This window comes from Chenopodium quinoa, unplaced genomic scaffold (genome assembly GCF_001683475.1).
Source record: "Chenopodium quinoa cultivar QQ74 unplaced genomic scaffold, ASM168347v1, whole genome shotgun sequence".
Lineage (NCBI taxonomy): Eukaryota > Viridiplantae > Streptophyta > Magnoliopsida > Caryophyllales > Amaranthaceae > Chenopodium > Chenopodium quinoa.
In genome coordinates this window covers 3,898,228-3,912,814 of record NW_018745324.1, presented here as the reverse complement: position 1 = coordinate 3,912,814, position 14,587 = coordinate 3,898,228, and the positions used below count along the sequence as shown (strand labels likewise).

Sequence of the window (14,587 nt, the reverse complement as noted above, 5' to 3'; positions counted from 1 at the left end):
TTTATTTTTCCTTTACATTTCTTTTTCTTTTATTTTTCTTTTCTTTTTTTTTCTTTTTCTTTCTTTCTTTTTTCCCATTTTATGTGAGTTTTCACTCACTGCTCCTTCACTGCCGCCCCTAGCTGCTTCCGCCTGCTACCCTCACTTCCGTCGGCCACCAGAAGCCGGTGACAACCAGCCTTGCCGCAGCCCTGCCGTGGCTGCCCTCCCCCCTCTTCCTTCTCCTTTTATTTTTGTTCTATTATCTTGTTTATTATTAAATTGTTTTGGGTTTTGATTTTGGGGTATAAAGATTATATTTTTAGTATCAAAATTATCTTTTTGATGTTTTAAACTAATAATTTCATATTATAATTGTTGTTACAATTTTCAGATTTTATATTTTTAAAACCTAGGGTTCTAATTTATTTAAATTGGGATTATAGGGTTCTAATAATCAATTAATTTTGGGCTTTTACTCCTATTGTATTTATAATGATTAATTAACCATAAAAACATGTTTTAAAGGAAGTTTTAAGGTGTTTTAAATAAAATTATCACTACTAGAAAATAGGCAAATAGCGACGAAATGCTTCCGACGGACATAAAATTCTGTCACAAAAGTCGAAATTTCTGACGAACTTTTATTCCGTCGGATATTTCCGACGGAATAAAAATCTGTCGAAAATTTGGACTTTTGCGGTGGAATTTTCTGTCATATAGTACCATCTCCGACAGAATTTAAATCCGTCGGAATATAATTTAAAAAAAAAAAACTCTCTTAGAAACCCTAAAATCGGGCTTCCTGCCTTCCCAGCCTTTCTCACTTTTCTCCTCCTTCTCTCTCCTTCCTCTTCTCTTATTCCGCCTCTTCTCTTTCTTCTCTTTCCTCTTCTTCTCTCTCCTTCCGCATCTTCTTTCTCTTTCTCCTCTTCTCTTATCTCTTTTGTTCTTTGTTGTTGTTGTTCACGACGCCGAGGAGTAGGGTTGGTGGTGTTCTAGCCGCCGAAGAGCATGGTTGGTGGTGTTTAAGATGCCCACGAGCATGGTTGGTGGTGTTCTCGTCAATTTCTTGCCAAATTATATAAATTAATGGTTTTTCATGCCCACGAGCATGGTCGAATTTGACTTTTAAAACCCGGGTTTTGTTGGTGAAATTCGTTAAGGTATGTATTTTTTCTTTTTTTTTTTAGATTTTTTTTAATTTTATGGTTAATTGTGGTGGCGGTGGACTTGTCAGTGGCGGTGGTGATGTAGATCTAGGTCAGGGTTTTATGGTGTTTTGGTTAGTGTTCAGTGAGGGTTTGGCCGTTTAGGTTAGGTGGATTCGGTGTGGGTGTGTCTAGTCGATTTTTGGTAGGTGGGTGGGTGAGGGTTTGTCTTTAGGCGTTAGTGGGTTTTGGTGGGTTTTTCTGGGTCAGCTTAGGTGGTCGGTGGTGGTTTGCTTAGGGTGGTTGGTGGTGGTTCGCTTAGGGTGGTCGGTGGTGGTTGTGGGAAATAATATTTGAGGAGTTTTTTAATTGTTTTTGTTGCGGTGGAGGTGGTGGTTTAGCGGTGGGGGCTGATGGTGGTATGGGTTGGTGGGGGCTTTTTTTTGGTTTTTTTAAAGGATTTCCCGACGGAATTTCCGTCGGGAATTTCCGACTGAATCTAATTTCGTCGAAAAAATTCGTCGGAATTTCTTTAAGACTTTTTCGTACACATAAAACCTCTTCCGACTCAAAAATTCGTCGGAATTTCCGTCGGAAAAGGTCTATTTTCCTACGAATACTTTTCCGACGACACTTTCCGACGAAAAATAGGGTGTTTTAGACGAAACTTTTTCGTTGGAATTAAGCTGTTTTCTAGTAGTGTATATTGCTGGAAATTAGTTTGGGTATTAATTTGTGATTATTGGTTGTTTTCTAGGAGGTGATTATTCCCTTGGAGACTTTTAATTGATTAAAAGTGGCACAAAGGATTGTTTTACGAGGTACATACATGTCTACTTCGTTGTAAGTAGTATCATGTCCAGGTACCAAAATGAAAGAACTTAGTTTTATGTTCAAAGAACACTTGGATGAAAATTGTTTGGTTATACATTTAATTAATTCATGTGCTTATGTTTATGAGACATGTTTTAGTGAATTGATTATGTTTGTATGGAATTATGGATGCAAGCATGTTGAAATATATTAGACTAATTGTTTGTATGGAATGTTGATACAAGCATGTTTTTATTGGATTGGTTTATTAACCATATTTTGATTATTGAAGGATTGGAATTAAATGGTTTAAGTGGAATGAATTTATTAATTATTCCACAAGGTTATTATTATTTTATTTATTACTCAAGCATGACTTGTTAGTATGTTGAGTAAAAGTGAATTAAGCCGAAATGGCTAGGTGGGTTGACTATGTTCAACAATTTTGGATAATTTGAAAGTTTAATGGAATTAAAGGTCAATTTATGATGAGATCACTATTGTCCTAAATAAGATTAAAATTTAACTTGAATGAGTCGGCTATTTATTAAAATTGTAATCACGTAAAGTGAAACATGGATGAGCAATAAAACTCTGGAAAGTGTGCACTTCTATAGTATTGACAATTATGGGTTGGGGTACACGGTGGTAGCTCGTGGCTTTCCGAGGCTTGTTTGATCAACATGTCCTCTTTTCTTTTGGTATTTACAATTTAATTTTATAATGAAAGTTAGATGGGATCTTAGACTAACTTTGTGAGAATGGAGTCGCGCCCATTCTTGCATTGCGCTAAACTTTTATTTTAAATGGTCGATTGGGACCAAAATGATTTGGTGGGTTGGACAACCTCGTCTAATGCTTACTTCAAATTAAATTAATCAAATTAAATGTAAAGAGTCAAGTGTTTGGAGTTGGTTAGTAAGTATATGTTGAGTCAATTGAATTGTCTAAGTGTAGAGTCTTGATTAATGAATTCGTGTTTCATGTTTATTTACTTTAATTAATTGAGCATGGTAGGTTTTGTACGTTGTAGCTTGTATGTACTCAGCTTTGCTGAGCGTGCTTTTGTGTTTGTTACTTTTGGTCATGGTCTTCGCCTTTCAATGACCTTGTGATGATCTAATTATTACACTTGTATTATTCGAGAGCAGTATTGCATAGGTTAGCTTGATGATGTGAAGTTTGGGGATTTGACATACGCATTGTCAAGGGATTGGTGTAATTGAGAGTATTCGTTCTTTTTGCTGAACTTATTTATGTTTTACTATTTCAATTATGCTGTGGGATTTTGAATATTGATTTGGTTTTAATAAGGGCCTTTATGGTTCCAATTTGTAAGCTTTGACTTATTGGTTTTCTAAATTATATTAATTTAAGTTTTAAGTTAGTTTTTTCGCTATGATACTTTGATAAAACCTTAACGTTTTAACACATGGCAGTAACATGTCAATGGTTCTCCTCTAATTTTATTTAAAGTAAGTGGTTTGGAAAAGGGAGTATTATTGGCGTGTTATACAAATAACAATCTAATCTTTGATGTTGAGATTGACAATTCCATATTTTATACATTGGTGAGAGTCTTTATTTTATTTTCTTGCATGTGTGGGTATCTTATTACATGCCTTGATGTTCTCATGGGATAATGCTAAATGTTATGCACCTTTACAGCCAATACCTAACAAAGTTAACAAGCTGGTTAGAGGAGAACCTGTTGTCAAATTTCACCGAGGAGAGGATATAGATAAGGAGTACTCCATCTATTTGCTACATATCTCCTATGGACATCGGGTAGAAACCACTTTGGGAAAGGATGGAAGGCTTTCATGGAGGAGAACGACATACTAGTTGAAGACAAGCTTGAAACTACATACGAGGGAAATAACAGCTTCCATGTGATTGTATTTGGAGATGGAGTAGAGGTCCCCAAAGCCAATGACAATGATATCATTGTTAGTCTGATGATATTTCAAGTGATGGTATTGGCTCCCTCTCTAATGGGAGTGCAATTGATTGTACTGGCCCTGATGAGGTTGAGGAGTACCCGAAGTTCAGCGCAACGTTCACACAACCCTACATTAATGTGGGTAGACTGGTAAGGGTTTTGTATGTGAATGCATCCTTTTCCTTTATTAGAGTCTTGTAGCAAGATAATGTGAACTTATGTAATCATGCATACAACTAATTTAGATTGATGTATTGTGTTAATGGTTTGCACTGATTACTCTCATGCATAAATCCAAATTATATTCCTAGACTATGATTTTATTTTTCCCTTAATATTCTCACGCATCTAATTTGATTATAAAATACGGTTTTTTCACCACATACCCCTGAGTTTTTTGTTTATTCACCATATAACCATGAAATTTTTTAAATTCACCTTATACCCCTAAGTTGATACATAAATTCACTATATACCCTTCATAAAAATAAGATGAGTGGAATTTGGTTAATTATATCTCGAATCCACCTTAGATCTCCTCTCCTCATCCCAAAATAACTCTTCTCCTTTTTTCAAGCCCCTGAAATCACTACATATCTCCATAACCATATCTGTATGATTGATTTTGAGGACATAAAAAGGAAATTTAGGGTGGTTTTAGGGGTGGGAAAAGGAATGTTGTGATTTCAGGGGTTAGTGAATGTATTTAGGGTGGTTTTGATTCATAATTAACTTTAATAATTGACAAAATTAACAATCATTAGTCATCAAGGGTATATGGTGTATTTTTGTGAAAACTCAAGAGTATATGATGAATTTTAAAAAGTTTAGGGGTATATGGTTAATAAACAAAAAACTCAGGGACATATGGTGAAAAACCCGTATAAAATATACTTAGTTTAGTAGGTCAATGATTATGCGTTGGGCTGTAGGAATACAAATGGATTTTATCTAATGTAATTTGAATATAATATAAAATCTCTGTTGTGATGCTTCCATTCATATGTTGACAATCAATGTTGTAGAATGTGCCGTTGGGCTTTGCAAGATCTCATTTGGACCCCCTGGGGCCTAGAACTAAAGTCAATGTATGGATGAATAAGTAGCCATCTTTTCTGTATGTTAAAAGGAACGAGCGTTACCAGATCAGACTTTGCAACATAAGGGAGGGAATATCAAGCATGATATGGGGTTAGAAAATCAAGATGGGGGAAGAAGTGATGGTGCAAATGATCTGCAAATCTCCTCCGGCTTTCAAGGTGACAAGGGGTACCATAATTTATTTAAACATGAGCGTTGGTTTAGGTTTGATCAACAAAACTTTTGATGTGTCTATGTGTTAACTTTTTTTAACTGTGTTCATCCAACTGTGGCACAACTTTGTATATGTAATTCTGTGAACTAATATTTAGATGTGCTAAACTTTTGATGTCTTAAACTTAACAATAAACCCCAGCTTGCAGCACAGCAGCCTGTGGTAGGAGATGGTAGCTCTTTTGACAAAAAACTTGGAAACTTTGTAATTACAACAGTAGCTAGCTATTGTGTTTTATGTTAATCTATGGTCAATTTACTGCGGAACAAAAATATGTCTTACTAAATTTTGACTAGGTGTGTTTCAATTGAAATCTAGTATGTTAGTTGTATCTTGTGAACATGTTAAAATGTCGGTTAGGTTAAGTTAATGGGCCAACGATCATGGATATATTTGTAATCCCAATATGAGTACTTTGAACCCTATGAATTAGTTTAGTCCAGTTAAATGCCCATAAAATTTTGTTTACTGCGGTAGTGTAAACTTGTACATATTAAATAATAGGAATGTGGCATTTCTTCCAATGGGCCTAAAATGTCTTTAGTGGTTGATCATCACAATATTTTATATAGTATGAAACTATGAATAGGTTACTGCACTCAACCCAATGGGCTAAGGACCTTTAGATACTTGAAACTTATAATTTGACTAAAACATGTTGTGCCGCTTGTATTTGGCCCAGTTTTGTACATAAAATGTGGACAAATTTACAAGGCCATATTATATTTTATAAAGCGCAGGCATGTTAACTTTAGAATTTATCGTTTATAAAACAGACTTTCAAACGGCTATGTACAATATATTTTTTTTTAGAAATACAACAACGAAAAATACACACACTTAATAAGCAATATATTTTTTTTAATATTTGCAACAAGGTAAATTACACACAAGTAATAAGCACTATATTTATTATAATTGCAACAAGGTAAACTACACACAACTAATAAGTTTAATCATACTACCTAAAACATATTGGTCTTTAACTTTAGGAGTATTAAATAAAGTGAATGATTGTGGATTTGGGTCAAAAAATAATGGTCTAAATTCACAATCAAATGCCCATTGCTCACAGCTAAATCTGGCCCATCACTTGTATATATTTTGGTTTATTCAGTTACATTATGCGAATTATAAATTTTAAAGACTAGATTATATAAGATTATGAATTATCACCCAAATCTGAATTTTTTTTTTAAAAAAAAATGGTTCATAAAAACACAACAAAACCAACTCTGAATAATAATAAAAAAATATATATGGGGTATGGGCCATACGGTACAAATATATATTGCTTCACAAAAATTGCTTCACAATTTAACTTAGTCAGCTGCATTGATGATATATTGGGTATGGGCCATGGGGTAGCTGAAGAAATAACGGACAAAATTGACATAACGGTGCGATACATCAATTGGGGTAACGTCGTTACTCACCAAAATATACGTATGTGTGCATGTGTGGCAAGATTGCTGAATCAACATACATGCAATTACCCTTTTGCCCTATGTTTAATGATGGAAAAGATCAATATACCCTGTTATTTTTTTTTTTGACAAAAGAACTTACAAACAAACTAAAAACGGAAACAAAGCAAATCACGCCAACGCGCCATCCCTGCTAAACAATGAGCCTGAGCAACCGTAGACCTTGGAACCTTCTAAATATGACACACAACCAAAGTCCCAATAACTTCCAGAATCTCCCGTTGAATCCAACGCACAGAAATATCCTTGGAAAACTGTAACACCCCAATAATTCTCCCTTTTCCCAAACCACTTAATTTAAATAAAATAGAGGATAACCATTGGCATGTTACCGCCACGTATTCAAACGTTAAGGCTATATCAGAAATTAGCAGCGGAAAAACTAATTCAGTTATAAATAAGTTTCAAAACCAAAGTCTTACAACTTGGAACCATTAAGACCCTTATTCATAACCCAAAATAATAAAAAGTGATAGGTAAATGAAACCGAGTCTAAATAAATTCAAAAGTAAGAAATAAAGTAAACTGTGAATAATAATCAACACTCAATTCAAAATCCCACCACCTTGATGCAAGTTCAGAACATGTAAAAACCTGTGGTTAATCTGCTCCCCAATATTACAAGTGTATAAATTGGATCGTCACAGGGTCATTGAAAGGTGAAGGCCATGACCAAAGAAATACACACAAAAGCACGTAATCAGCAAAGCTGAGTACATACGGGCTACAAAATATAATAAGAAATCTCTAGCATGCTACTAGTATTCAATCATCGCACACAATTAAATTATAGATTCAATACGCGACGCAACTGTCAGTTTTACTATGACTTCACTAGTTAACAGTAGTTAAATAATTTCATTTTATACATTGGATTAAACAATAGACAAGGTTTTCCATACCATGCTCCATTGGAACATCAATAAAAGAAAAACCCCATGCCTTCTTTCGGAAACATCAATAAACATCCAACGACCACGGGCGCGACTCCGTGACCATAGCTAGTATGAGATCTCATCTAACTTTTAGTTTTTGAAAAGTATTTGAAATGAGAGACTCGTAGATCAAACAACCCTAAGAAAAGTGCACAGCTAATACCCTGTGTACCCCAACCCCTGATTGTCATTACTCCAGATGTGCACAAATCCAGATTTTTATTGTTCATCCATCTTGCACTTTACGTTTACAAGTTTAGACTTGGTGATGACTCATATGCAAAAGAATACGATCAATCCAATATCAATTCAATCAAGTAAATCAAGTTTTCAATTTCAATTATTGTTTTATTAGTGACAAGCAATATTTATTATTTATTCCTTTAACTACCTCGGTGTATAAACACCTTGAGTACATAAAGCACCCCTCAATCTTAACCTCGTCTTATAAGACTTAAATTTCCTCCTTTACTCATTCTATCTCCACAATCATGAACGAGTAATAAATGAATTATTTCATCAAATCACATACCTTTGCCTCTAAGTGCATCTTACATAATTAGAGCATAAACAATAATTCCAATATAGAATAGTGCACAACATACGGAAATCACAATGTATAAACAAACAATTTAGCCCAGTCAATTCTCTATACATGATACTGGGTTCTCGATACATCCCTAAACATGCATCTACAGGCAAGGTTTCGTAACTTGTACGTACCTTGAGTAAACGAATTGGTATGCCACTTTACTATATAGAAATCACCTTCAATAAACTCCTCTCCTAAACCAAACAATAAAACTTCGATCAATACCCAAACAACAAAATTTACAGCAATACTAACTTACTTTAAAAACTTCAAAATCCAATTAAATAACATCTTAATACCTTCCCTTTAATTAAAATCAAAAGCTTATACATAGTTATTTATATTTCCTTCATAAAACCTTAAAATACACCTTTATACATAAAATTACAGCATACTAAAGCTACTAAGAAAATCTGAAATTTTAGTTTGTTATTTTCTTTAGGATAATCAACAATCTACGTTGAAATATCAAAGTATTGCTTAATAAAATATGTAGAAACATAAAAACTTCTCATTTTGATACTAAAACAATACAATTATATTACAAATTCCGAAATTTAATCAAAAACTTTAAATTTGAAACTTTATTAGCAACCCATTAACATAGTTGAGTTAGAATAGCTAAAAAATTATAAGTAAAACTCTAAAAATATGATTTAGGATAGTTTAAATCCGAAAATTCATAATTTTATAATCTGAAAATTTATTTTTAATCATCAAAACTAAAGATTTAACACTATATAAACACAAAGTAACTAGTTAAATCAATTAATCACATTTTAAACCCTAAACCGTGAAAAATAAAGGTTTTTAACCCTAAATTCTTAATAATATAAATCTGAAAATTTATAATACAATTATAATATGAAATTAAATGTTTAAAACATTAAAACATAATTTTGATACTAAATAAATCAATTTCAAACCATAAAATCAAACCCAAAATAATTTAATCAATTTTAAGCAAAAATAAAAAGAAAACAAAGGAGGAGGAAGGGGGCAGCCACAGGGAAATAAATCCTAAGTCCAATAACTATGCAGATAGGGAAGAAGGGTCGAACCACAGGGAAACAAGTCAATTTATTCCTAATTAATCAAAAGTAATCTAAATTATCAAGTAACCAATTTGTTGTTATTAAAGGGAACTAAACTACTAGGAATAAAAGTAGGGAGAAATAAAAGTAGGGGGAAAATCAATGAATAAAAGACCTAGGGCATAGGTTCACCAATAAATAATATTACAGGGTAAAACACGACAATCAATCATCAATGCATTAATTAATCAGATCATAAAGAACTTTCGCTAAGTATTACAATCACAGAGTTAATTTACCGGTATTAAATCTCATCTCTCAAATCTCGACTTAACCATTTATAAATTAGTCCGCCTATTGAAACTAAGCCTAAACATCAATTCTCATCTCTCGGATTAATATTGCATAACTCATACAATTAAACCAGGCCTAATCTAATTGCATAGCATTAAATCAATCAATTGGAAATTAATCAAGCATTACCAATCAACAATGAAAATTACCCCTTCATATTATTTATGGATCCCCAAAAACCCTAAAAAGAAAACTACTCACGCATAATTAAATCTAAACTAATCAAAGCAATTAAACAAGTCATGATGAAAATAAAGAAATAAAATTACTGAAATTAATAGAGAAGAAATCGTTACCAAAGTTAACGAAAATAATGAGTTAAATCAAGAACAAATGCAAAGTTGTAGAGAGAGAAAATAAGAGAGAAAATAAAACTAAGTAGAGAGAGAAAGTCTAAGAGAAGAGGTAACTTGTACCAAATCACTAAATCATACTTATATAAAGCTCCTAACAAATCCTAATTAGAACTAAGTAAATCGCCGAAAACAGCTTATCAGAAACACGCGTCCGATCGGGCGAATGGCCGCCCAATCGGGCCCGCCTTTTTCTTCGCCTCCTTATTCTGGGCAACCACCCGATCGAGCCAAAGGTTGCCCGATCGGGCCCGACTTTGCCTGGACTTGGATTGGGCTTCACTTCTTAGCCCACTCCGAATTTCCATTTTAGGGCTTGAATACTCGGTGTCCAATGCTCGGTATTTCATATGTCGAGCCCTTAATCACCGGCTCGATGACTCTAATCGGCCTTGGGCTATATATGAAAAGTGGTCGTGCTCCTCCAATGCTCGTAGTCGTTCCATAAAATTCCGGGAAAATGCTCCAAAAGTACAATTCCCTAAAAAACTCAACCAACAATACAATAACACTAGAAAACATCAATTAGTAATAAAAGTGGCTCTAAAGAGCCAAAAACACTATCAATTATGACCAAGGGACGGGGGTAAAATACTATATAAAATAGACATATCAAACTCCCCCAAGCCAAACCCTTGCTTGTCCCTAAGCAAGACAATATGAATCAAAACAAACCATAACTTCACCCCAAATCAAATAAAAAATCCACAACATGACTCAAGGCCAATCCAACAAACATGCATCAAAATCAATCACTCAAATCCATCTGACTTCCTATCTCCCCTAACAATTGTCAAGTAGAGCAGACCACATGAGCATATAGAATTCAAGGCTAGTGCTTACACACTCAACTCTCATTTATATGGCGAGTAAAGAATGTACTCGATCGCTCTCCAACCACCCCTTTATTGTTAACAATGCCCTTCCAAACTCACACCACTCGTGTGTTTGAAGAGAATAGCACTCAACCTAGATACTCGACTCAAAATACATCAAGTCATCCTTCGCATTGATAAACAACTACTTTCACATCTACACAATTCTATGCACAGAGGTTGGAATGTCTTTAAAGCTTATAATGTATGGCTAGGGTAAAAGGTAGGAAATATTTTGAAAAATGTGAGAGTAAAGCCATGCTTAAGGGAACCATATCCTAATAAAACTCAAGGTCAAAACAAGTAATGACCAAATCATCTCCAATCACAACTTAACTCTACAAAAGTTCACCAAACAACCAAATTAATATCTCACATAACAATCATCACTTACAAATTTACTCGTAAAAATATGATATTAAAGATTAAGAGTGAATAAACAAACTTTGAACTCATTCTTTTTTTTTTCTTTCAAACTTGAACTTTTTTTTTTCTTGAATTTTTTTCTTTCTTTTTTTTATTATTATTATTATTTTTTCTTTTGAGCAACCTTCACATAGAATATTTGAATATTGAAACATTTTTTTTTTCCTTTTTCTCTTTTTTTTCTTCTTTTTATCTTACATTGGAATTTTTCAACTTTAAAACATAATTTGTCAACATTTTTTCCAATCACAATATCAAAAGAACAATCACTCTTTTTTTCACATTGTGCAAATTATGTGCACACCACAACACCCTCACCTCACTAATTATTAGCTCCCCCAAGCCAAGCTTGGGACTAGTAACCAATGGGGCTTAATTAGACCTGTAATGTGGCTAAATTAACAATGAAAGGGCACAAGCAACAACATGGGTAGCAAGAAGGGAACAAATGTATCTAAATCGTCTGAAGGCTACCTAAAAGAATGAAAGCCTTCGTCCTCCACATTGTGCATAATAGTGAATAATATAAACATTACTCATAGTCACAAATCAATACTTAGATTCATTGATATACTAGGAACTAACACACATTCCTTACCAAATCAACTAGTCAAGCACTATATTCATAAGTAGTTGGAAAAAATTGATGCATGTTAAGGTTCCAAGGCAATCAAACATTAAATCATGACCAACTTATGAGCAATATTCATTATCAATGACCAAGAGTCAAAACAATTTTTTTCAAGGGGCACAAGGAAGCATGATTCATTTTCTTCATTGGAACGTATTTTTGTATTTTTTTTTATCTTTTCAATTTTTTTTTGTATTTTTTTTCAAAAGCAATAAAACTACTCTATAAAGAAAGAAAAAATCTATACTAGAAAGCAATAAAAAGAAGAAAAGAGAGAGAGTAATACCATATATACAAGATCATCTCCCCCCAAGCCAAATCAAGTAATGCCCTCATTGACTTGGGAGTGTAGCTAGGACTAGCTACTCCTCATCATCATCCTCATCCTCCTCCATCCTAGCATAGTCACCACCATGGCTAGAGCCGACACCTCCATGGCTTGAACCAACACCTCCATGACCCGAACCACCTGCAAAATAGTTAGGATCCACATTCCCCCCAATCCCACCATAAGGGACATCGGCCCCATAACCATGGACCGAAGAATAGTCCACACAACTACCAAAAGCACCGGGGGTCAAATACCCTCTTTGAGGATATTAAAACCAATTGGGAACAAGAGCCTCAGGGGGAATAGCCCCTCGGCGAGCATAATCATCATACATGGGGTATAAATCCCTCCCTAGGTTTCTCTCCACGTGACCAACCCGTTGTAGGGAATATTTCAAGCATTATCCCTAGCTTGAACCCCACTGTGATCATACACTAAAGTACGGTGGCGTCCAAAGAGAAGGAAGATAGAGCAAAAGAGTTGCCAACAAGTTTTAGGAACTTGTAAACCGTTCACGAGGTGAAGGTTACACCCCTTAACGATGCAGGAGATCGTCAACTCCAATAGGTCTTGAACCATGACTGGTAGTTCGGGGATGAAGGTACAAATCCAACCTAAAAGAGATTGAACCGACCCTAATAATAGGCCTCTACTTTATTCTGATCGTATTCATTTGCGCTTTCTGACTAACATGCAAGCAATATGATTAACCCTAAACCTATTTATCTATGTTGGTTGAATATTAATGCACAAATAAATCTATTATTGGCGATAACTTGAATTATAATCAAATTAACCTTAAACAAGATTATTAATTATCTTATTAAGCGTGTTTACAAGTACCAATTTCCTTTAAACATGCATAAAAGGTGTGATTAAGCAATAACAATAAATATAATCAAGCAACATGATATTCATAAAATAATAATAATAATAAATAATAATAATAATTAAAATAATCATGTTAAAGCATAATAATAGAAAGATCCTATGCATGATACTAACAAGATTTATAACAAACCCTAGCATGTCACTAAACAATAAAGATCAAATATATAGCCCTAAAATGATACTAACATGAATAAACATTAGGAAAGAAAATAGAAGGCATCATACTTTTAATCATACTTGATATTATATTCTTTACCCTAAACATGATACTAAGAATTTATTGTTGTCACCCTAAACATCAAATTAAGAAAAAAATCCTAACATGATACTAGGAATCATAATAACTATCTAAGCATGATACTATCAATTAAACAATTAAAGTACTTACTTGGATGCCTCGTACCTCTTTCTAATAACATAATACACACGTTAGTAACTTCAAGGAAAATAATAAATCAAATAATTAAATTAAATAATTGAAATAGAGATTAGGGACCAAACCCTCAGAAATTAAAACATTTCACGTCTAGGGCGAAGGCAACTTCAAATTTGGCTAGGTGAGTCTAGTGCTAATGTATGAGGAATTTTGTTTGTAAAAAGATAGGCTTAGAAAGAGAGAGGGAATCAAGAATTTCTTGATGAGAGTTAATGAGAATTGGTGAGAATTGATGATTGAAAAAGGGAAGATATGACCTCTATTTATAGGAAAAAAGAGAGTCGAAAAATAAAGAAAAGAATCCGAATTCGAATCGAAATAGAACTCGGTGGACATCAGTTTTTTCGGATTTTGTTTTTATCATATTTTTTAATCCAGAAGTCCAAATAATGCATATAATATTTCGTTGGAAATCTATTAAAGTCTACTTTCCAACCCAATTAGAATCAGATTAAAATATTTTGTAGATAAAAAGATATGGCCGAAATAGTAGGACGGTGTTAGTTTTGGATATAGTTTCATGTCTTATTCATATCTTTTTCGTTATATCTCGGATTTAATACTATAATATATCATTGGAAAGATAATTTCAAGATCTATACAACCATATAAAATTTAGATAAATATTATGAGGCACAAAAATAAAATCTGACTGTCTTTGAATTCGAATAGAATTAGGATTTAAGAAAAGGAAATTTTTTATATAACTCAAATTCTTTAATCTTATCTTTTCAAAAAGGATAATTAAGATCTTTTAAAAACTTATAGAGCTTTTAATTAATCCTAATTAGTTTAGGAATATGATTAGACCTTTGGACCCTCCACATGATCATTGGTTCGTAGGTAAAATCCGGTTTGGGCCCATTTTAGTATTTTAGCCATAACTTCCTCATTATTCATCGGAATTGGGCTTATAATATATCATTGGAAAGGTCTTTTCAAACCCCATCCAACTACACTATTATTGGACCCTTATCATGGATCAAACTAAACTGGAATGCACGTTTTTCAAAAATAAGGTAAGAAAAGAAATATTTTCAAA

At 33.5% G+C, this 14,587-nt stretch overlaps 1 long non-coding RNA gene across 1 annotated transcript; it reads left to right on the top strand.

Annotated features, from left to right (window-relative positions):
• Positions 1-871: 871 nt before the first annotated feature.
• On the top strand, positions 872-5,461 carry LOC110712700. The gene is made up of 4 exons (XR_002509681.1): positions 872-1,145; positions 1,888-1,951; positions 3,612-4,035; positions 4,911-5,461. It is a non-coding gene; the product is annotated as an uncharacterized LOC110712700 (long non-coding RNA).
• The last annotated feature ends 9,126 nt before the right edge of the window (positions 5,462-14,587 follow it).